Raw genomic sequence first — 24,065 nt, 5'->3', positions numbered from 1 at the left:
ACTCAAGAGTTATTTTCTACACATTAAATTTGTCCGTTCTTTTAGCTTTTCCCTTACTTCACTTTTCTAATGTTTTAGTAGAAGCAAGGTTGAGCTTCCTTGAGTTACAATATTTAGTCCTTTGAGCTGAGGGTTTACTCTTCTGGTGATGACTCTTCGATTGTTGTGGTTTCTTACAGCGTAGATCCCCTTTAGCTATTCCTCGAGCTTCTGAGTTTCTCCCTCGAGCCATGTTTGCTGAAATTTTGAGTTTATAGTTGAGTTTTATAGTTAAGCTTAAAGTTTTCAGCTTAATTTCGAGTTTCATTTCTTACAGGATTTGCTTCGAAAATTCGGAGTTCCCACATCCCACCCTCCTTTTTGTAAGTTTCTTCCTTGAAACTTGTATCAACTAGATCATTTAAAGAGATGAGAATATTGAGTACGCATTCTATCTTCCAGTTCCCAAGTTGCTTCTCGTTCAATATGATTTAACCACTTTATTTTGACATAAATAATTGTTCGGTGTCTCAACACTTGATCTTTGGTGTCCACTATTCGAATAGGGACCTCTTCATATTTCAGCTCTTAGTTCAGGTGTCCTTCGATCATTAATGGTGCAAATTTAAGAATGTGACTCGGATCTGGGACATATTTCCTTAGTTGTGAGTTGTGGAAGACATTGTGAATTCTGGACGTGTCTGGTAGTAAAGCCAGTCGGTAGGCTAGGGTTCCCACTTTTTCCACTATCTCGAAGGGTCCTATATATCTTGGATTTAGTTTTCTGGACTTGTTGAATTGAACCACTCCTTTCATAGGGGAGACTTTAACATAAGCTTTTTCTCCGATCTCAAATTCCAACAGTCTTCGTTTTAAATCAGCCCAGCTCTTTTGTCGATATTGAGCTGCCTTGAGTCTTTCTCTGATTTTTGCTACTTTGTCAATGGTTACTTGAACGAGCTCAGGTCTAGTGATAGCCTTTTCTCCAACTTCATCCCAATGCAGAGGTGATCTACACTTTCGATCATACAGTGCTTCATACGGAGCAATTTCAATATTGCTGTGATAGCTGTAATTATATGAAAATTCTATCATAGGTAGCTGTTCGCTCCAATTCCCATGAAAATTCAAAGCACATGCCCTCAATATGTCCTCGAGGGTTTAAATTGTCCTTTCAGTTTGGCCATAAGTCTGAGGTTGATAGGCCGTCCTGAGAGTTACTTTGGTCCCCATGGCTTTTTGAAAACTTTTCCAAAATCGTGATACGAATCTTAGATCTTTGTCAGATAATATATTTGCCAGAACTCAGTGTAATCTCACTATGTTGTCCATGTACAGCGTGGCTAATTTATCCAGGTTGTAATTCATTCGAACTGGTAATAAATGGGCAGATTTGGTCAATCTGTCAACGATTACCCAAATCCCATCGTGACCTTGCCTTGATTTTGGTAGCCCTATTATGAAGTCTATGGAGATGTGTTCCCATTTCCATTTGGGTATTTCTAATGGTTGCAGACGTCCTCCAGGCCGTTGATGTTCCGCTTTAACCTGTTGACAGGTTAGGCACTTGGAAACAAAGACAACTACATCTTTCTTCATTCCATTCCACCAATAATTCTTTTTCAAATCTCGATACATCTTGGTGCTTCCAGGTGGACTGAAAATTTTGACCTATGTGCATCGACCATCACTTCTTCCCTAATCCCATCGATGTCTGGTATACACAACCATCCTTTCATCCAGAGAACACCATTTTCATCAGTCTGGAATTCTGGGGTTTTCCTCTTGAATTTGTTCCTTAATCTTTGTGATAAAGTGATCTTGGCTTTGTTTTAATTTGATTGATTTTTGAAGGCATGGTTGTGATGATAGAGAAGATGAGCTTACTTTCCCAATGTTCCTTCGGCTCAAAGAATCTGCTACTTTATTCGCCTTTCCCAGATGATAATTGATCGATAAATCGTAATCTTTCAGAAGTTCAATCCATATTCTTTGCCTCATGTTTAGTTCCTTTAGGGTGAATATGTATTTGAGGCTTTGGTGATCATTAAATACTTTGCATTTTACCCCATAAGGGTAATGTCTCCAGATATTTATCGCAAATAAGATTGCAGCTAACTCAAGGTCATGAGTTAGGTAATTTTGCTCATAAGGTTTTAATTTCCTTGATGCATTGGCATTTACATTACCTTCATTCATAAACACAAACCATAATCCTCCCTTTGAAGCGTCACTATATATTGTGAAATCCTTGCCATCCCCGGGAAGAACTAGTGCTGGTGTAGATGCGAGTTTTGTTTTAAGGGTTTCGAAATTTTATCACATGCTTCATTCCAAATGACTTTTGAATTCTTCTATGTAAGTTTAGTGAGAGGAATGGCTATCGAAGAAAATCCTTCCCTGATTTTTCTATAGTAGCGAGCTAAACCCAGAAAACTCCTTACTTTTGTTACTATTTTCGGTTGTGGCCAGTCCTTGATTGCCTCTACTAACTTAGAGTCCACTGACACCCCTAATTCAGAGACTATATAGCAAAAATCCACATTTCTTGAATTTGGCATAGAGTTCCTTTTCACGCATTGTCTGCAAGGAGAGACGCTGATGTTGTAACGTACCGTATTTTGAACTGCTTGAAATTTGCGGAAAAACATAAAATTTTCTTAAATAAAAAGCGAACCTTCAAAATTCGATAAAACAAACTGTGCGTCCCAAAAGTAGTTGCAACAAAAGATCTAAAATAAATTTTGACAAAAGTAGTTGTTTAAAATCTCATATCCAGTAGCGCGAAATCAGAGTTTTCGAACATTTTCATAAAAACTAAAAACTTGGGCGGTCCTCGGTTCTAGCCACCTGCTTAGTCCAAGCCTGCTCCTTGGTCCCCACCCCTCGTCTCTTCAAAATCATCCTCACCTGCATCGATCAAGTCTAGTGAGTTTAAAGACTCAACACGTATAAACTGGAAGTAGCAAGTAATACGTAATAAAACCACAGTCGACTTCAAAATAGTACATACATACTTAAACTTGAAAGTGCGTATAAAAGCTTGAACTTACATACATACATAGACGTGCCATGAGGTGAAACTTTTCTTAAACATGCTTGGATACTTGTACATACATGAGCATACATAAACTTCATCATTTTGCGTAGAGGCATGTTTCAAAGCAATTGACCCATAACATAAATCGCCTGATTAGACTAAACCACAGTACTGGGCTGACAGGGAAAAATCCACTGCCACATACATGAGATCCCCGTTCATGCTTTAACGGGTGGATTGGTCCCCGTTCATGCTTTAACGCCTTTCAATCCTGATCTAAACACGTTCAAGCTTTAAAGGGGTGGATTGGTCTCTGGTCATGCTTTACCGCTTTCCAATCCCATACATAATTGGTCACAAGACATTTATCATACCTCAAAACCTGAAATATTTTCTTTTCACGTCAAACATACTTACTTGGCGTTGAGGGATTCATTGGATCTCGCTTGGGGCCACTGCTGCACATACTAATATGAATTCAACGCTTAAATTGCATAACTTAGACGTAGATATTCGTACTCACCACTGAATCAAGTAAATAGCTTATAACATTCTAGATTACTCGGGGCTTGACCTCGTTTAATTGTCATACTAAACCATGACATAACGTCCCAATTCGATCCCTAAAATATTTCCCAAAGACTGGAGTACACGGACCCCGTGCACCCCTCCGGGTCCGGGTCCGTGTAGGTCATGTAAAAGCATACTCGAAAAGAAGTGAGGACACGGACCCCGTGCCTAGGTCCGTGTAAGGATCCGTGTAGACTCTGTAAAAAGACACTTCGGAAGGAACAAGGGCACGGACCCCATGCCAGGGTCCGTCGAAGGATCCGTGTAGGCTCGGTGAAAGTAAACCAACGAGAAATCATGTATTCAAAGCTTATTTCTCCTAACTCTATCATCCCGAACATAAATCAACACCTCGAGACCCGTCCTAGAATGCTAGAACACTCATTCAAACACAAACAAACGCTCCAAAACAAGGACATCCAACTTACAACGCAATACAACTCATGAACACGAAATTTGACACAAAAATCAATTCCTACGATTTCTAACTCAACCAAGTGCCTAAAGACACGAAACTGAAATACCAAAATACATCCCAATATCATTCTCGATATACCTAAATGCAGCAATGATCACCCATCGATGCCCAACAAAGCCTGCAACAAGAAAATCTCATGAACACATCAATAACATAATTTTTCAGAAAACATAGTTTGAGTAGTCCCTTGAAAATGATCATAACTCACTCAATTTTTATCTAAATATTTCGAATTTTATATCAAATCGAAGGTATCAAAAAGTTCCACAATTTTTATGGGAAAGTTTTCTCAAAATCATGACGAAAAATTGAAGTTTTGAAAAGAACAGTAAATTTCGAAATTTTAGATCTAAAAACGTTTCAAAATCGATCCAACATGTTTCTGCCCAAACCTTGCATATCATATATGGATTTTTATGCATAAAACAACGCAACACATACTCTGACATGATCGACGCAGGAAAAATAGTATATACGTGCCTTTTGATAAATAACGTTACCGAAACGACGACTCCGACACGGGAAGGAAGCGAGAGACGATCTGGGACGAACGTGGCACTCATTTCTTGCAACGAAATTATAGAAAAGTTGCTGGAAAAATCGAAGGAGAGGGGCGGCTGATACAAGGTTGAAGAACCCTAGGTTTATTTTCTCAAAAATCTGAATTAGAGTGTAAAGAGTTGTGTGTGTGTGTTTTAATATATTTAAGGGGAAGGATTGCTTAATTAGGAATTAATAGTGCTAATTAAAATGCTAATCATAAATGCAAATTAAATGCTAATCATAAATGTAAATTCTCACTATTAAGCAAAGTCCCCTAATTTAAAATAAAGTGTACATTTGCTAAAATTTAAAAGTTTTAAAATCCTAAAATCACTAAATAAATGAATTAGGATTTTAAAAATTCTACAACTAAGTAAATCATTTAAAATACCCCAAAATTAATTTAAAATAAAATACAACGTTTAAAATCGCCAAAATCGTCACCGGTCTCTTTTCCTCGATCCCGCATCGAATAATCGCCTAAAACATGAAACTCGAGAAAACATTTTAACGTGCATCACATAAACATACATAAATTAAAATAATGCAATTTAAATAGGTCATGCATCCCAAAAAATAAATCATTTTAAATTAAATAAATGATTTAACAATTAAATAAATGCATGAGTTTTACGTGTACTGATTTTGGGCTCTACAGTTCCTCCCCCACTTATATAAATTTCGTGCTCGAAATTAAACCTTACCGAACAACTCCGGGTAGCAATTCCTCATGTCTGCTTCGATCTCTCAAGTGGCCTCCTCCATGGATTGATTTAGCCAAAAAAACTTTGACCAACTTGGTTACTTTGTTCCGTAGACTACGCTCCTGTCTGTCTATGATTTGGACATGTCTTTCCTCGTAAGACAGGTCTGGAGCCAACTGTAATGGTTCGTAGCTGAAAACATGTGAAGGATTAGCTAGGTATTTCCTCAGCATTGAGACGTGGAACACATTATGTACTCCAGCCAGATTCGACGGCAGGGCTACACGATAAGCTAGTGTCCCAACTCTGTCGAGAATCTCGAATGGCCCAATGAATCTCGGACTGAGCTTGCCTCTCTTCCCAAATCTCATAGCACCTTTCATGGGTACTATCTTCACGAAAACGTGATCGCCTACGGCAAACTCTAGATCCCTTCTCCTCTTGTCAGCATAACTCTTTTGACGACTCTGTGCGGTCTTCATCCTGTCTCGGATCTTGACCACCACATCTGCAGTCTGCTGAACAATCTCTGGACCAAGCTCTGACCTCTCCCTGACTTCATCCCAATGAACCGGTGATCTGCACTTCCGTCCATACAACGCCTCATAGGGAGCCATACCTATAGATGCTTGGAAGCTGTTGTTGTATGTAAAATCTACTAGAGGTAGCTTAGATTCCCAAGTCCCCTGGAAATCGATCATACAGGCTCGCAATAGATCTTTCAAAATCTGAATCACTCGCTCAGACTGACCATATGTCTGCTGGTGAAAGGGTGTACTGAATACCAACTTCGTCCCCATGGTTGCATGCAAACTCTTCCAAAAGGGCGATGTAAACCTCGGGTCCCTGTCGGACACAATGGAAACTGGGATCCCTTGCAATCGAACTATCTCCATGATATAAAGCTCTGCATACTGCATCATGGAGAAAGTCATCTTTACTGGTAAAATGTGTGCTGACTTGGTGAGTCGATCCACAATGACCCAAATAGCATTGAATCCCCTGACTGACCTCGGCAACCCAACAACGAAGTCCATGGTGATATCCTCCAATTTCCACTCGGGGATAGGGAGTGGCTTAAGCATCCCTGCTGGCCTCTGATGCTCTACCTTCACCTGCTGACAAGTCAGACATTCAGACACAAACCGATAGATGTCTCTCTTCATACATGGCCACCAGTACAAAATTTGCAGATCCTTGTACATCTTGGTACCTCCTTGATGAATAGAAAACGGAGATGCGTGTGCCTCTGTCAGAACATCCTCTCTGATCGAATCAATACTAGGCACCCACATTCTACCTCTGTATCTCACAATACCATCAGACACTGTGTAGAGTACACTGTCCTTGGCTTCGTCTTTCAGCCTCCATTTCTGCAACTGCTCATCTGAAGACTGTCCTCTACGGATTGGGTCTAGTAAATCGGATTTTACCATCAGATTAGATAGTCTGGGAGCTCAGCCCTTGGGATAAACCTCTGACCCAAACCTCTGAATCTCAGACTGAAGAGGTCTCTGTACTGAAAACTGTGCTATGACTGAAACCTTGCCTGCTCGAGGCATTTGCCACCACATTAGCTTTCACCGGATGGTAGCTAATTTCAAAATCGTAGTCTTTTACCAACTCCAACCACCGTCTTTACCTCATGTTCAGCTCTTTCTGCGTGAAGAAATACTTGAGACTCTTGTGATCAGTAAATATCGGGCATTTATCGTCGTACAAGTAGTGTCTCCAAATCTTCAATGCAAAGACAACGGCGGCTAATTCTAAATCATGAGTCGGATAATTCTTCTCATGCACATTCAACTGCCTTGAAGCATAAGCTATCACCCGACCATACTGCATCAACACTGCGCCTAACCCGAGCTTAGATGCATCGGTGTATAACACAAAATCTCCTTGCCCGGATGGAATAGCTAACACTGGCGTTGGAATAAGAGCTTGCTTCAAAGTATCGAAGCTCTTCTCGCACTCGCCACTCCACACGAACTTAGCATTCTTCTTGGTCAGTGAAGTGAGCGGCACTGCTATCGACGAAAACCCCTGAATAAACTTACGGTAGTAACCGGATAAACCAAGAAAGCTACGGATCTCTGAAGAATTCTTTGGCTCAACCCATTCCTTAACAGCTGCCACTTTAGTTGGGTCCACCTCAATTCTGCTGCTAGATATAATGTGACCCAAAAACGCTACCTTCTCCAATCAGAATTAACACTTACTGAATTTCGCAAATAACTTGGAACTCTACAAAACCAGCAAAACTGTACTCAAGTGCTGACTGTGCTCTTCGTGGCTCCTCGAGTATATGAGAATTTCGTCAATGAACACTATGACGAATTGATCAAGGTAAAGCTGAAATACTCGGTTCATCAAGTCCATAAAAATTGCTGGAGCGTTCGTCAGTCCAAACGGCATCATTACGAACTCGTATTGCCATATCTGGTTCTGAAGGCTGTCTTATGAACATCTGCATCTTTCACCTTCAGCTGATGATACCCCGATCGAAGATCTATCTTAGAGAACACTATGGCTCCCGGCAACTGATCGAACAAGTCCTCTATCCTTGGAAGTGGGTATTTGTTCTTGATCCTTACCTTGTTTAGTTCTCTGTAATCGATACACAGCTTCACGCTCCCATCTTTCTACTTTATGAAGAGTACTGGTGCGCCCCATGGTGAGAAAATAGGGCGGATGAATTCTTTGTCTAGAAGCTCCTGAATCTGCTGCTTGAGCTCTAATATCTCAGCTGGAGCTAAACGGCACGGTGCCTTAGAGATTGGCACAGTGCCTGGCACAAGGTCAATGGAAAACTCCACCTCTCTCTCTAGTGGAAGGCCTGTGACGTCATCCGGAAATACGTCAAGAAAATCCCTTACTACTGGTACATCAGTTAATGATGGAGTGGGTACGTCAGGTGTTGAAATGATGCTGGCCAGGAAAGCCTGACACCCCTTGAAAATAAGTTTCCGCGTCTGCATGCACGAGATCATGCGAGGGAAACTCCTCCATCTAGCTGGCTCAAAGAGAAACTGCTCCATACCCAAAGGTCTTACTAACACCGACCTTTTCTGGAAGTCGATAAGAACTCTGTTCTTCGTCAGCTAGTCCATTCCCAGAATGATATCAAACTCTGGCATTGGCAACATAATCAAATCGGCATACACTAGGTGGCCTTGCAGCTCGAGATCGATGTCCCTGACCACGCTAGTAGCTGACAATTCTTCCCCTGATGGGACTGTCACTAAATAGCTCACGTCGAGTCCAATAGACTTGACGTCCAGGTGACTAGCGAATGTCTCCGAAATAAAAGAGTGGGTGGCTCCTGAATCTATCAGGGCCTTCGTGGCTAGTCTCTTTATGAAAATGTTTCCTGAGACGTTAGCACATCACACAACTCATCCCCTCAAAATTCTAACCAATCTTAGGCGTACAAGAAATTTATATAGCATGACACCCGAAAATATTAATAGCTCACTAATAAACTCAACTGAAATTTCAACACATGCATAGCAAAGTAATACGATGCTTAATTAAATAGTTTACCAGTCAATAACGTAGTGTCTGGGTTTGCCACCTGAGCATGCATGGCGAACACTCTTCCCTGGGTCGGCTGCCTCCACTGAGGGCACTCCTTTAGCATGTGGGCACTTGCTCCGCACTTGAAACATTTGCCCGACCCCTACAAACACTGTCCCGGGTGCTGGCGGTTGCACTTCGGGCACACGAGTGCTCTCCCGGCCTCTGTGGCGCCTTCTGCTGTGGCATATGACCCTTGCCCTTTGGCGGTCCCTGATAAGGTTTCTTTCCTCGCTGCTCCTGGAACGGCCTTTTAAACTGAGGTCGCTGCTGCTGCTGCTGCTGTGGAGCCTGATAGGTTCTCTTGCCCTGCCTGTCAGCCTCAATATTCCTCTGATCCTACTCCGCTGCCAAGGCTCTAGATAGGGCAACGGCATAGGTAGTAGGACCAGCAACTCTCATGTCGTGGCGCAAGATCGGCCGCAACCCGTCCATAAAATGCCGCAGCTTCCCTTGAGGATCATTAACTATCAGGGCACAAAATGACACCTCCTTTCAAACTTCCTCACAAACTTAGCTACGCTGCTGTCTCCCTGTCGCAACGTCATGAACTCCCTGGTCAGTCTGGATCGTACTTCTTCAGTGAAGTACTTGGAGTAGAATACCTCCTTAAATCCACTCCACGTCAGTGTTTCCAAGTTAACTGAAACTAATGCACTATCCCACCATAGTCTGGCGTCTCCTGCCAGGAGCAAAATGGCACACCGGACTCTATCTGCATCAATCAGTTCCATAAAGTCAAAGATTACCTCGATGGACTTAATCCATCCCTCGGCTATCATCGGGTCAGTAGTCCCCGAAAACTCCTTTGGGTTCATCCTCCTGAACCTCTCATATACCGCCTTTGGTCTGGGCCTAGCCTCTGCATCGACTGCAGCCTGTTCCCCGCAAACTGTGCGAAGAACTGAGTCATTCCTGCAAGCATCTGTGCTTGCATATCTGGCGGTGGAGGAGGTAGAGCGTCTCTCCCCTCCTCTCGAGCCTCTCTATCTTCATCCCTAGCTTCTCGGTTAATTATGCGTCTAGGAGGCATACTGTTCCAACAATATACCCAACACGTAAACCCAATAAGCATGAACATGATATCAATAGTATAAGATGCACGTAAATCGAACTTAAAACATGGACATGCTGAAATCATGATTTAATGCTTAGTACATAACATAACTCAAAACTTTAAAACTTACAGACTTGAGGTGTGACTTCGTGAGCTTCTTGCGACTAGCAGTAGGCATAACTCTTTACAAGAACCCCGCTCTGATACCAACTGTAACGTACCGTATTTTGAACTACTTGAAGTTTGCGGAAAAATTTAAAATTGTCTTAAATAAAAGGCGAACCTTCAAAATTCGATAAAATAAACTGCGCGTCCCAAAAGTAGTTGCAACAAAAGATCTAAAATAAATTTTGACAAAAGTAGTTGTTTAAAATCTCATATCCAGTAGCGCGAAATCAGAGTTTTTGAACATTTTCATAAAAACTAAAAACTTGGGCGGTCCTTGGGTCTAGCCACCTGCTTAGTCCAAGCCTGCTCCTTGGTCCCCCCCCCCCCCCCCCCCCCTCGTCTCCTCGAAATCATCCTCACCTGCATCGATCAAGTTTAGTGAGTCTAAAGACTCAACACGTATAAACTGGAAGTAGCAAGTAATTTGTAATAAAACCACAGTCGACTTCAAAATAGTACATACATACTTGAACTTAAAAGTGCGTATAATAGCTTGAACTTACATACATACATAGACGTGTCATAACGTGAAATTTTTCTTAAACATGCTTGCATGCTTGTACATATATGAACATACATAAACTTCATCATTTTGCGTAGAGGCATGTTTCAAAGCAAGTGACCCATAACATAAATCGCCTGATCAGACTAAATCACAGTACTGGGCCGACAGGGAAAAATCCATTGCCACATACATGAGATCCCCGTTCATGCTTTAACGGGTAGATTGGTCACCGTTCATGCTTTAACGGGGTGTATTGGTCCCTGGTCATGCTTTACCACTTTCCAATCCCATACATAATTGGTCACAAGAGATTTAGTATACCTCAAAACTTGAAATATTTTCTTTGCACGTCAAACATACTTACTTGGAGTTGAGGGATTCGTTGGATCTCGCTTGGGGCCACTGCTGCACATACTAACATGAATTCAACGCTTAAATTGCATAACTTAGACGTAGGTATTCGTACTCGCCACTGAATCAAATAAATAGCTTATGACATTCTAGATTACTCGGGGCTTGACCTCGTTTAATTGTCGTACTAAACCATGACATAACGTCCCAATTTGATACCTAAAATATTTCCCAAAGACTGGAGTACACGGACCCTGTGCACCCCTCCGGGTCTGAGTCCGTGTAGATACTGTAAAAGCATACTCGAAAAGAAGTGAGGACACGGACCCCGTGCCTAGGTCCATGTAAGGGTCCGTGTACACTATGTAAAAAGACACTTCGGAAGGAACAAGGGCACGGACCGCGTGCCAGGGTCCGTCGAAGGAATCGTGTAGGCTCGGTGAAAGTAAACCAACGGGAAATCATGTAATCAAGGCTTATTTCTCCTAACTCTATCATCTCGACCATAAATCGACACCTCGAGACCCGTCCTAGAGTGCTAGAACACTCATTCAAACTCGAACAAACTCTCCAAAACAACGACGTCCAACTTACAACGCAATACAACTCTTGAACACGAAATTTGACACCAAAATCAATTCCTACGATTTCTAACTAAAACAAGTGCCTAAAGACACGAAACGAAATACCAAAATACATCCCAACATCATTCTCGATATACCTAAACGCAGCAATGATCACCCATCGATGCCCAACAAAGCCTGCAACAAGAAAATCTCAAGAACACATCATTAACATAATTTTTCAGAAAACGCAGTTTGAGCAGTCCCACAAAAATGATCATAACTCACTCAATTTTGATCCATATATTTCGAATTTTATATCAAATAGAAGGTATCAATAGTTCTAAAATTTTCATGTTGAAAGTTTTCTCAAAATCACGACCGAAAAATCGCAGTTTTCAAAATAACAGTAAATTTCGATATTTTAGATCTAAAAACGTTTCAAAATCGATCCAACATATTTCAGCCCAAACCTTGCACATCATACATGGATTTTTACGCATAAAAAAACGCAACACATACTATGACATGATCGACGTAGGCAAAATAGTATATACGTGTCTTTTGATAAATAATGTTACCGAAACGACGACTCCGACGCGGGAAGGAAGCGAGAGACGATCTGGGACGAACGTGGCACTCATTTCTTGCAACGAAATTATAGAAAAGTTGCTGGAAAAATCGAAGGAGAGGGGCGGCTGATACAAGGTTGAAGAACCCTAGGTTTATTTTCTCAAAAATCTGAATTAGAGTGTAAAGAGTTGTGTGTGTGTGTTTTAATATATTTAAGGGGAAGGATTGCTTAATTAGGAATTAATAGTGCTAATTAAAATGCTAATCAAAATGTTAATAAAATGCTAATCATAAACGTAAATTCTCACTACTAAACAAAGTCCCCTAATTTAAAATAAAGTATACATTTGCTAAAATTTAAAAGTTTTAAAATCCTAAAATCACTAAATAAATGAATTAGGCTTTTAAAAATACTACAACTAACTAAATCATTTAAAATGCCCCAAACTTAATTTGAAATAAAATACCACGTTTAAAATCGCCAAAATCGTCACGGTCTCTTTTCCTCGATCCCGCAACGAATAATCGTCTGAAACTTGAAACTTGAGAAAACATTTTAACGTGCATCACATAAACATACATAATTTAAAATAATGCAATTTAAATAGGTCATGCATCCCAAAAAAAATCATTTTAAATTTAAATAAATGATTTAACAATTTAATAAATGCATGAGTTTTACGTGTACTGATTTGGGGCTCTACAGATGTTCTCGATGGTCTTCCTCACTTGGTGAATACACAAGGATATCATCTATAGAAACCACTAAACACTTATCGAGGTATGGCTTGAATAACTTATTCATGAGGTCTATGAATGCAGCAGGAGCATTTGTAAGACAAAAATGCATCACCACAAACTCATAATGTCCATATCTAATTCTAAAAGCTGTTTTAGGTATATCCTCAGCTTTGACCTTCAGTTGGTGATAGCCTGATCTTAGGTCGAGTTTTGAAAAAACCTTAGCTCCCTTTAGTTGATTGAAAAGGTCATCTATTCAGGGAAGCGGTTACTTATTCTTTATCGTGATTTTGTTTAACTCTCTATAATCAATGCATAGTCTCATGCTTCCGTCCTTTTGCTTTACGAACAGAACTGGGGCTCCCCACAGGGATACACTAGGTCGGATTTTTTCTTATCCAATAAGTACCCCTGAAGTTTTTCTTTTAATTCATTTAGTTCTGCTGGTGCCATCCGATAAGGTGCTTTTGAAATAGGTGCAGCACCAGGGACCAAATTAATTTCAAATTCCACTTCTCTATCGGGTATTGTGAGAACCCGAGATTTTACGATCCGAAGCAAATCAAGTAAGTAATACGAACTTGAAATTTTACTAAAACTAAGCTAAAAAATGTTTGTTCCAACTAAATAACTTGAATATTAACTTAGATTTTCATTAAATTTAACTCGAGAAAGCAACTTCAAAGCTTGGGAATGAGCTCAGCAGGAGGCCAAGCTACAAGTAATCGCATCCATCAAAGTATTGTCACGGGAGGAGTAAAGCCCCAGCTCAAGAACACGATCTGTCAGCTCAAAGCAGCTCAACCAAGTTGTCCCAACAGGACCAAAAAGGGAGCTGTAAGTTGAGCTAAGGTTGGGACAAATTAAGTATGCAAGAAATAACCTTTGAGTATAACCATGAAGGAGCTAAGGGAGGAGCTAAAGGACCAAGACACATTAATGATGTAAGAAATGACCCTTGATGCTTAGTATGGAGCTTGATAATTTATTAACCCTTGACTACATTTATTCAATACCTTGGAGAGCAAGGAGGCGTGCACTTGGGGAGATGAGAAGCCATTTTTGGCACCTATAAATAGACCATGCCATACCACCACAAACCACACCAAAAACTCCACTCAAAAGCTCCAAAATTTCGGCCCTCTCTCCCTCTCCCAACAGCATTCGGCCGAACCCAAGAAAAGGAAGGAAGGATTTTGAACAGTCTAGAGTTTGCTAACCCGTGCTGAGGTGCTCTCCGATCGAAGACAGTATTTGTTGGAGTTGCGCCGAAGTGCTATCGAAATTTCTAGAGGAAGCTTCGTACAAGAAATCAGTAAGTGGACTTTTGTTTTACGTATCTTCTTTCTATTTTTAAACCTTGATATAGATAACATGACATGCATGTTGGTATGTCTTTTTCGAAAATATTGGTTTGCTCCGTTTAAAAATTCGATCGATTATGTTTTCTTGCTATGCTTCGAATTCTTTTGATTCCGCTGTACATGTCTAAAAGTCTGAACTCTAAGAAATCTGATAAGTTCTGTCTGTTACCTCTGAACTCTTTGTTACATTGTTACGAGTCAATTTGAAATGAGACGAGAATTGTGATTCTGTCTGGCACCCAATGGTGGGTATAAAACCATTTCTGTTTGTCCCCCAATGGTGGGTATAAAACCATTTCTGTCTGGCCCCCACCGATGGGTATAAAACCGAGCTGTGGCCTCACCCCTTAGAGGAGTAACATATCGGGGACAATTTGACCATGGAAATGAGATGAGTAACAGTGTTTTGTTGGTTATAATCTGATCTGTTTCTGAACCATTCTGAAAAATCTTATTCGTTCTAAATTATCTGTCTCATATTTGATCATTTCGATATGATTAGTTAAAGGTAATAAGATTTGAAAGATTGTTAAAGAACTGTTTTAGAGAATTAAGTTCTATATGTATTTTTGGATTCGATCGACCCCCACTTGCTGAGTGTTTTCCCAAAAACACTCACCCCCTTAATATTTCAGATAAAAATGAAGAACAAATAAATGAGGAGGAGCAGGAAGCTTTCTGGGGTTGGTGATCGATGATCAAGAGCAAGAATCAAGTTATCCCTTTTGTTTAAGTTATCCGCATTTCGCAACTCTGATGTATTTTATTTCATTGTCATTGTAAGACACTACTTTATTTATGAAAAAGACTGGTTTGATTTGATACGAGGCTTTATTGTTTGCAATATAATTGTTAAACAATGCCGGATGTCACCGATGCTTCGGACTCAGGGCGTGACATTTAAGTGGTATCCGAGCCGCCAGGTTCATAATCCCGCTGGGATTTTGATAGACAAAATTTGGCGAAGTCAAATTTTGGCAAAAGCCTAGTGTATCCCAATTTGAGTCCAACTTTCATCCGCTCTTGAAGTCTAACTTTTATCTGTTTCCTAAATTTCGAATAGACTTCAAAAATCTATCCCTTTGATCATTCCACAAACTCTGAATATCGAACATTTTCCACAACAACTTTGTTTCTACTATTTGTTCCTTTCTATCCTTTATACGATTCTGATGCTTTGCTTTCGATTTTTATCCTATGAAATGGCTGCTCCACGTACTCGCGCTCAGGCTACTCTTTGTATGCGTCACCTTACCATAGATAATCAAGCTAGGGAGATTGCGACTCTGAAGGCGCAACTGGCTAGGGAGAAACTGGAAAAACAGGAGCTTAGTGAAATTAGGCACATACTGGAGACCGATGTACAACAACTTACTAACCATCTGGATTTGGCTGAAAGCCAACTTCTACATATACCGACTGATTCAGCTCGCATCGCGCTCTTAGCTTCACTCAACAGGGATTTATTGGAGAGAGTGGAAATAGAGCAAGGACGTGCTGCTCAGGCCCGTCAGCGCCAGGAGGAGTACAACGCCAGGCAGGATCGGTACATTTTAAAGCTCCACGGCACTATAGACAGACTTTAGGATCAGAATAACTACCTACATTTGGTGATAGAGAACATGGAGGAAGAGGAGGTAGCACCGATGGAGGTGGCCGGAGACGACAGTGCCAGCGACAGTGACGGCGGAGAGATGTTCGATTAGATTAGTATTATAATAAAGAATCTGGATTGTAGTAAACTTGTGACTAAGAAAATAATATGTGTACCAAACTATTTTGAACCTTTCTATTATCTTATTGCATATTTAAGAATGGATGAGTATCTTAATTAAATGTTTTTATAGGAAACCAACATGGACTTTCAAAGCATTATAAATGATTTTCAGAAACAACTTCAGGAAAAGGAGTCAGAAATTAAAACACTGAAAGAAAAGAATGATAAATTTGAGAGAGATAACTATCAGTTGGACGGAAATAACGTGTGCATGATGGAGGATCTTCGTGAGGCCAGAGTGGAAGAGAAGAAACTACGCGAAGACGTTAGACGTTACGCGGCTTATCATCTAGAGTCAGAGCGTCAACACGAGATCACCAAGCAAGAGTTGAAGAAAGCGCAAGATAGGATTTTTACACTCGAAATTCGGGAAAATAGTCCTCTCAAAACCCAACGTCGTCTTTTTCAGGAGCGGATTGAAGAGAAAGAAATCGATGAAAAAGTGAGCCAATCAACAATACAAGAACTACAGGATCAAGTAAACAATCTCGATCACCGCAACACACAACTGCAGAATTACATTGAGCACCTACAAAATGAGATGGTCAATATGGAAGAACTCATAGAACAACTGGAAGAGAACCCTGTGGAGGAAGAAATTAATGAAGTAGTAGGGGACGGAGAAGTAATAGACGAGTAGGGAGAGAGAGTTCTAGAATAGGCTTCGATTGTATTTAGTAATATTTGATTAATCATTTGTTTTGAAAAATATTTGGCTGTATGAAAATTTTTACAATTTAATGAAATTATTTCTTTGATTAAATATTGTGGCAAACAAATTAATAAAATACATGTTTATAGGAAATGGCAGGCAGACCACCCCGAAACAACCGTAACCCCCGTGGTGCCAACCAAAACGAAAATCCATCACCACCCAGAGTGAATCTCAGTCAAGAGGATATGATGGCAATAGCTACTATCGTAGCTGCAACTTTACAAGGATTCGTGAATCCATTGGCTAACGCCATCCAACCACCATCTGAACCGCAACCGCGTGGGATTAAGTACCATTACGAATCTCTCAGAAGGAATTGAGTTCCAACTTTCGATGGGAACCTGGACCCAGAAATCAGCACAACTGGCTCAAGAACGTCGAAACACAACTACATTTACTGGAGATACCTGAAGAACTGAGAGTGGAGGTTGTAACACCGTTATTGGAAGACCGAGCTAGGAAATGGTGGGAAACTGTGTCGCCATCTTTGGCAGAAGTGGAAGAGATCACATGGCAGATTTTTAAAAGAGAATTTTTGAAACAATACTATCCCGCTGAATTTCGACTACAGAAGTTGGGTGAATTCGAAAACTTCAAACAGGCTCCGGACATGACGGGGATGGAATACACTTCACGGTTCAACGATCTGGGAACCTATATCCCAACGATCATGTCAGATGAAACGTTAAAAATGCATCGATTCAAGAAGGGACTCAACAGTCGAATTCAGTTGGCATTGGCAGTATTCAAGCCAAACAGCTTTGCGGATTTGATGGGCGCTGCAATGAGCGCAGAAACTGATATAAAGCGACGCGAGGAAGAGAACAAGAACAAAAGACCAATGGTCAACCAACCTACTCAGAACGGTCCCAAGTTTTAGAAAACAAATTATTCAGGTGGGCCTTCTCAAAGAAGTTCTGGTAATACTGGCATCAGGGAAGGGAAGTGGTGCAACACCTATAAACAGTATTATAACGGGGAATGTTATCGAAAGTCAGGTGCATGTTTTAAGTGTGGTCAGGTGGGTCATCGAATTAAAGAATATCCGGAGAACAAAGAAAAAGGGGCGGGACCTAGAAAGCAAAATGAGAACAAGACCAATGCTAGGGTGTATGCAATCACCCAAGAGGAAGCTGATAACACCAACGAGGTGGTAGCAGGTACTAAACTACTCCATGGCATACCTGCATATACTTTGTTTGATTGTGGTGCCACACATTCATTTGTGTCTAGAAGATTTGCTAAGAAGCTTAAACTTGAACATGATACTCTTAATGAACCCTTAAGAGTGGCAACACCGACGAGTAAAATAATTGAGTCACACAAAGTGTATCGAAACTGTAAAATTTGTATCAACAATCAAACTTTCAAAGCGGAATTAATTCAACTCAATATGGTTGAGTTTGACATCTTTCTTGGAATGGACTAGTTAGCTAAAAACCATGCCATAGTAGACTGTTAAAAGAAAGATATTAGACTTCAGACTTCGACTAAGGAGGAAGTCATATACCACGGGAAGTCCAAGAAAGGAAATCTCTGTTATCTGTCTCACAATCCTGGAAGGCCATAAAAGGAGGAGAAGAAATTTATCTGGCAATGATCAATGAAGTCAAGGGAGAAGAAATTCCAAAGATGGAAGATATACCGATTGTTCAAGAATTTCTAGATGTTTTTCTCGAAGAGTTACCGGGTGAGATACCCGATAGGGAAATAGAATTTGAAATCAATTTGGTCCCTGGGGCTGAACCAATCTCAAAGGCACCATGCCGAATGGCTCCAGCTGAATTGAAGGAGTTAAAGGAACAACTTCAGGAATTACTAGACAAGAAACAGGTTCGCCCTAGTGCATCCCCATGGGGAGCCCCAGTGCTTTTTGTAAAGAAAAAGGACGGAAGCATGAGGCTATGTATTGACTACCGGGAGTTGAACAAGATCACCATAAAGAATAAGTACCCACTCCCAAGAATAGATGATCTTTTCGATCAGTTAAAGGGAGCCAAGGTCTTCTCAAAACTAGATCTGAGATCTGGTTACCATCAGTTGAAGGTCAAAGCGGAAGACATCCCTAAAAATGCTTTAAGGACAAGATATGGACATTACGAATTCACGGTAATGCCTTTTGGCCTAACAAATGCTCCTGCAGCATTCATGGACCTGATGAATCGGGTATTCAAACCATATCTCGACAAGTTTGTGGTTGTTTTCATAGATGATATTCTTGTGTACTCACCAAGTGAGGAAGAACACAGAGAACATCTGCGTCTCACTTTGCAGACACTTCGAGAAAAAAAACTATATGCCAAATTCAAGAAATGTTAATTTTGGTTAAAAAGTGTGGCGTTCTTAAGACATATAATTTCTGAATTAGGAGTGTCAGTAGACCCTAAGAAGGTAGAGGCAATCAAAGATTGGCCACAACCAAAGACAGTGACTGAAGTCAGGAGTTTTCTGGGTTTAGCAGGCTACTATAGAAAATTTGTGGAAGGATTTTCTTCGATAGCCATTCCACACACCAAACTTACTTAGAAAAATTCGAAATTTATTTGGAATGAGGAATGTGAAAGAAGCTTTGAAACCCTGAAGACAAAACTCGCATCCACACCAGTATTAGTTCTTCTAGAGGATGGTAAGAATTTCACTGTTTACAGTGAAGCTTCAAAGAGAGGATTAGGGTGTGTGCTTATGCAAGAGGGTCAGGTAATTGCTTATGCCTCACGGCAATTAAAACCATATGAGCAGAATTATCCCACGCATGATCTAGAATTAGCTGCAGTAGTATTTGCGCTCAAAATTTGGAGGCACTACCTTTATGGAGTAAAATGTGAGGTGTTTACCGATCACCAGAGCCTCAAATACATTTTCACTCAAAAGTAATTAAACATGAGGCAAAGAAGGTGGATGGAACTTCTCAAGGACTATGATCTGTCAATCAATTATCATCCGGGTAAGGCAAATAAGGTGGCAGATGCTTTGAGCCGAAGGAACCCTGGGAAAGTGAACTTATCTTCATTGTCGGTACAACCAGGTCTCCGAGAGAACATCAAATTGAAGCAGAGTCAAGACACCTCCATCCTTAAAATTAAAGAACAAATCCAAGAAGGAAAAGCTCCAGAATTTCAAATTGATGAAAATGGAATACTCTGGATGAAAGGACGATTGTATGTGCCAAACGTCGATGGAATTCGAGAAGAAGTAATGGCCGAGGCGCATAAATCGAGATTTTCGGTACATCCAGGGAGTACCAAAATGTATAGAGATCTGAAAAAGAATTACTGGTGGAACGGAATGAAGAAAGACATGGCTGTCTTTGTTTCCAAGTGCCTAACCTGTCAACAAGTCAAGGCAGAGCATCAACGGCCCGGAGGAATGTTACAGCCATTGGAAATACCAACATGGAAGTGGGATAGCATCTCCATGGACTTTGTAGTCGGGCTACCAAAATCAAGACAAGGTCATGATGGAATTTGGGTAATCGTTGACAGATTGACTAAGTCGGCACATTTCTTACTGATGTGGATGACTTACAACCTGAATAAGCTCGCTACCCTGTATATGGACAACATAGTGAGGCTACACGGAGTCCCAACAAGTATACTGTCTGACAGAGATCCAATATTTGTATCAAGATTTTGGAAAAGTTTCCAAAAGGCTATGGGGACCAAATTTACTCTCAGCACGGCCTATCATCCTCAGACGGATGGCCAAACTGAAAGGACAATTCAAACCCTCGAGGATATGCTGAGGGCATGTGCACTAGATTTTTCTGGAAATTGGACTGAACAGTTACCCCTGATAGAATTCTCCTATAATAACAGCTATCATAGTAGCATCAAGATGGCTCCGTATGAAGCTTTGTATGGTAGAAAATGTAGGTCGCCTCTATATTGGGACGAAGTCGGAGAAAAAGCTGTTACCGGACCAAAACTTGTTCAAATAACCGTTGACAAAGTAGCTGTAATCAAAGAAAGACTCAAGGCAGCCCAAGATAGACAAAAGAGCTGGGCTGATATGAGAAAAAGACCGTTAGAATTAGAGATTGGTGAAAAAGCTTACGTCAAAGTCTCTCCCATGAAGGGAGTGGTTCGGTTCAATAAATCCGGAAAGTTGAATCCGAGATATGTGGGACCATTTGAGATACTGGAGAAGGTAGGAACCTTAGCCTACCGATTAGCGTTACCACCAGACATGGCCAGAATACATAATGTTTTCCACATCTCACAGCTGAGGAAGTATGTCCCAGACTCGAGTCATGTACTCAAGGTTACACCACTGATGATTGAAGGAAAACTCAACGAAGAACTTAAATACAAAGAAGTCCCAACCCGAATACTGGACTCAAAAGACAAAGTGTTGAGAAACCGGACAATACCTTATGTCAAGGTACAGTGGTCAAATCACTCTGAAAGGGAAGCAACTTGGGAACTCGAGGAGAAAATGCGATCACAATACCCTCATCTATTCGAAAGAACAAGTTAATGCAAGTTTCGAGGACGAAATTTTTAATAATGAGGGAGAGATGTGAGAACCCGAGATTTTACGATCCGAAGCAAATCAATTAAGTAATACGAACTTGAAATTTTACTAATACTAAGCTCAAAAATGTTTGTTCCTACTAAATAACTTGAATATTAACTTAGATTTTCATTAAATTTAACTCGAGGAAGCAACTTCTAAGCTCGGGAATGAGCTCAACAGGAGGCCAAGCTACAAGTAATCGCATCCATCAAAGTATTGTCACGGGAGGAGTAAAACCCCAGCTCAAGAACACGATCTGTCAGCTCAAAGCAGCTCAACCAAGTTGTCCTAACAGGACCAAAAAGGGAGCTGTAAGTTGAGCTAAGGTTTAGACAAATTAAGTATGCAAGAAATAACCTTTGAGTAAAACCATGAAGGAGCTAAGGGAGGAGCTAAAGGACTAAGACACATTAATGATGTAAGAAATGACCCTTGATGCTTAGTATGGAGCTTGATAATTTATTAACCCTTGACTACATTTATTCCATACCTTGGAGAGCAAGGAGGCGTGCACTTGGGGAGGTGAGAAGCCATTTTTGGCACCTATAAATAGACCATGCCATACCACCACAAACCACAACAAAAACAACACTCAAAAGCTCCAAAATTTCGGCCCTCTCCCCCTCTCCCAACAGCATTCGGCCAAACCCAAGAAAAGGAAGGAAGGATTTTGAACAGTCCAGAGTTTGCTAACCCGTGCTGAGGTGCTCTCCGATCGAAGACAGTATTTGTTGGAGTTGCGCCGAAGTGCTATCGAAATTTCTAGAGGAAGCTTCGTACAAGAAATCAGTAAGTGGACTTTTGTTTTACGTATCTTCTTTCTATTTTTAAACCTAGATATAGATAACATGACATGCATGTTGGTATGTCTTTTTCGAAAATATTGGTTTGCTCCGTTTAAAATTCGATCGATTATGTTTTCTTGCTATGCTTCGAATTCTTTTGATTCAGCTGTACATCTCTAAAAGTCTGAACTCTAAGAAATCTGATAAGTTCTGTCTGTTACCTCTGAACTCTTTGTTACACTGTTACGAGTCAATTTGAAATGGGACGAGAATTGTGATTCTGTCTGGCCCCCAATGGTGGGTATAAAACCATTTCTGTTTGGCCCCCAATGGTGAGTATAAAACCATTTCTGTCTGGCCCCCACCGGTGGGTATAAAACCGAGTTCTGGCCTCACCCCTTAGAGGAGTAACATATTGGAGACAATTTGACCATGGAAATGAGATGAGTAACAGTGTTCTGTTGGTTATAATCTGATCTGTTTCTGAACCGTTCTAAAAAATCTGATTCGTTCTGAATTATCTGTCTCATATTTGTTCATTTCAATATAATAAGTTAAAGGTAATAAGATTTGAAAGATTGTTAAAGAACTGTTTTAAAGAATTAAGTTCTATATGTATTTTTGGATTCGTTCGACCCCCACTTGTTGAGTGTTTTCCCAAAAACACTCACCCCCTTACAATTTCAGATAAAAATGAAGAACAAATAAATGAGGAGGAGCAGGAAGCTTTCTGGGGTTGGTGATCGATGATCAAGAGCAAGAATCAAGTTATCCCTTTTGTTCCGCATTTCGCAACTCTGATGTATTTTATTTCATTGTCATTGTAAGACAATACTTTATTTATGAAAAAGACTGGTTTGATTTGATACGAGGCTTTACTGTTTGCAATATAATTGTTAAACAATGCCGGATGTCACCGACGCTTCGGACTCGGGGCGTGATAGGTATCGCACCAGGTAAATCTTCGGGAAAAACATCTGGAAATTCTTGGACAACTGGAATATCTTCCAACTTTGAGGCAGCTTCTTCTTGGACTTCATTGATCATTGCCAGGTAAATTTCTTCACCTCCTTTTATGGCCTTCCAGGTTTTTGAGGCAGATAGAAGATATTTTCGTTCTTTGGACTTTCCATGATATATGAGTTCCTTTTGATTCGTAGTCTAAAGTTTGACATTTTTCTTTTGGCAGTCTACCATGGCATGATGTTTATGTGGGAACCCGAACCTAATTCGTCTTTTGGAATTAAGTGGATCAATTAATTAATCTGGGTCTAAAATTTTTTTTTAAAATTCTTAAGTGCGGAATATAAGATAATCAATCAGATATAAACATCAAAAGTAAAGTATAAGTCTTGTACAAATTCATTCATCTCAAACTAGGGTTCAACAACTATACATCAAGTGTTGAAAGCCAATCTACTTCTAAGTCCGGATCTCCACGTTAATCTTTATCTCTCGTCCTCTTCCTGACCCTGATCCTGTCCCATCTGTTTTCATGCACACATACAAACACAACAACAGTCGGATAACTCCGGTGAGAAATACATTCCCAGTATAAACAACGTATACATCCAATCATATAAACAGATATAAAAGCATGAAACAGATATCAATAACATGTATCATAATCTAAAATACATGAATCGATAGAAAACTGTAAATCAAACTCTTGACTCATAATCTCAGACTCAACTTTCTTCTAATCTAGAGATCTCGGTCTAATTCAGACTTTGGCATTCTGTATCGAATCTCAGCAATAGAAGTCTTTCTACTTCTAAGCAACATCGATGCACCAAAAGTCCAGTGTCTTGGCAGCTCTGCCAAAGACTAGGCACATCTGCCCAAACTCTATACATGCTTTACTATAAATCAATAGACTAAGCATATCAATCTCATGAATTGCAAACATCAATGCAATAAATAAAGTATGTGGTTTTTGGGAAACTCAAGTCGAATCTAACTTGAGTCGTATCTTCCTGGTTCGACATTGATTTATACCTTTCTCTTGTCGATCTGACGAATTCGAAGTCTCGAATTCGAATATGTCAATACTCAATCTGG

This window comes from Primulina tabacum, chromosome 7 (genome assembly GCF_025594145.1).
Source record: "Primulina tabacum isolate GXHZ01 chromosome 7, ASM2559414v2, whole genome shotgun sequence".
NCBI classification, from domain to species: Eukaryota; Viridiplantae; Streptophyta; class Magnoliopsida; order Lamiales; family Gesneriaceae; genus Primulina; species Primulina tabacum.
This window is presented reverse-complemented; position numbering follows the sequence as displayed.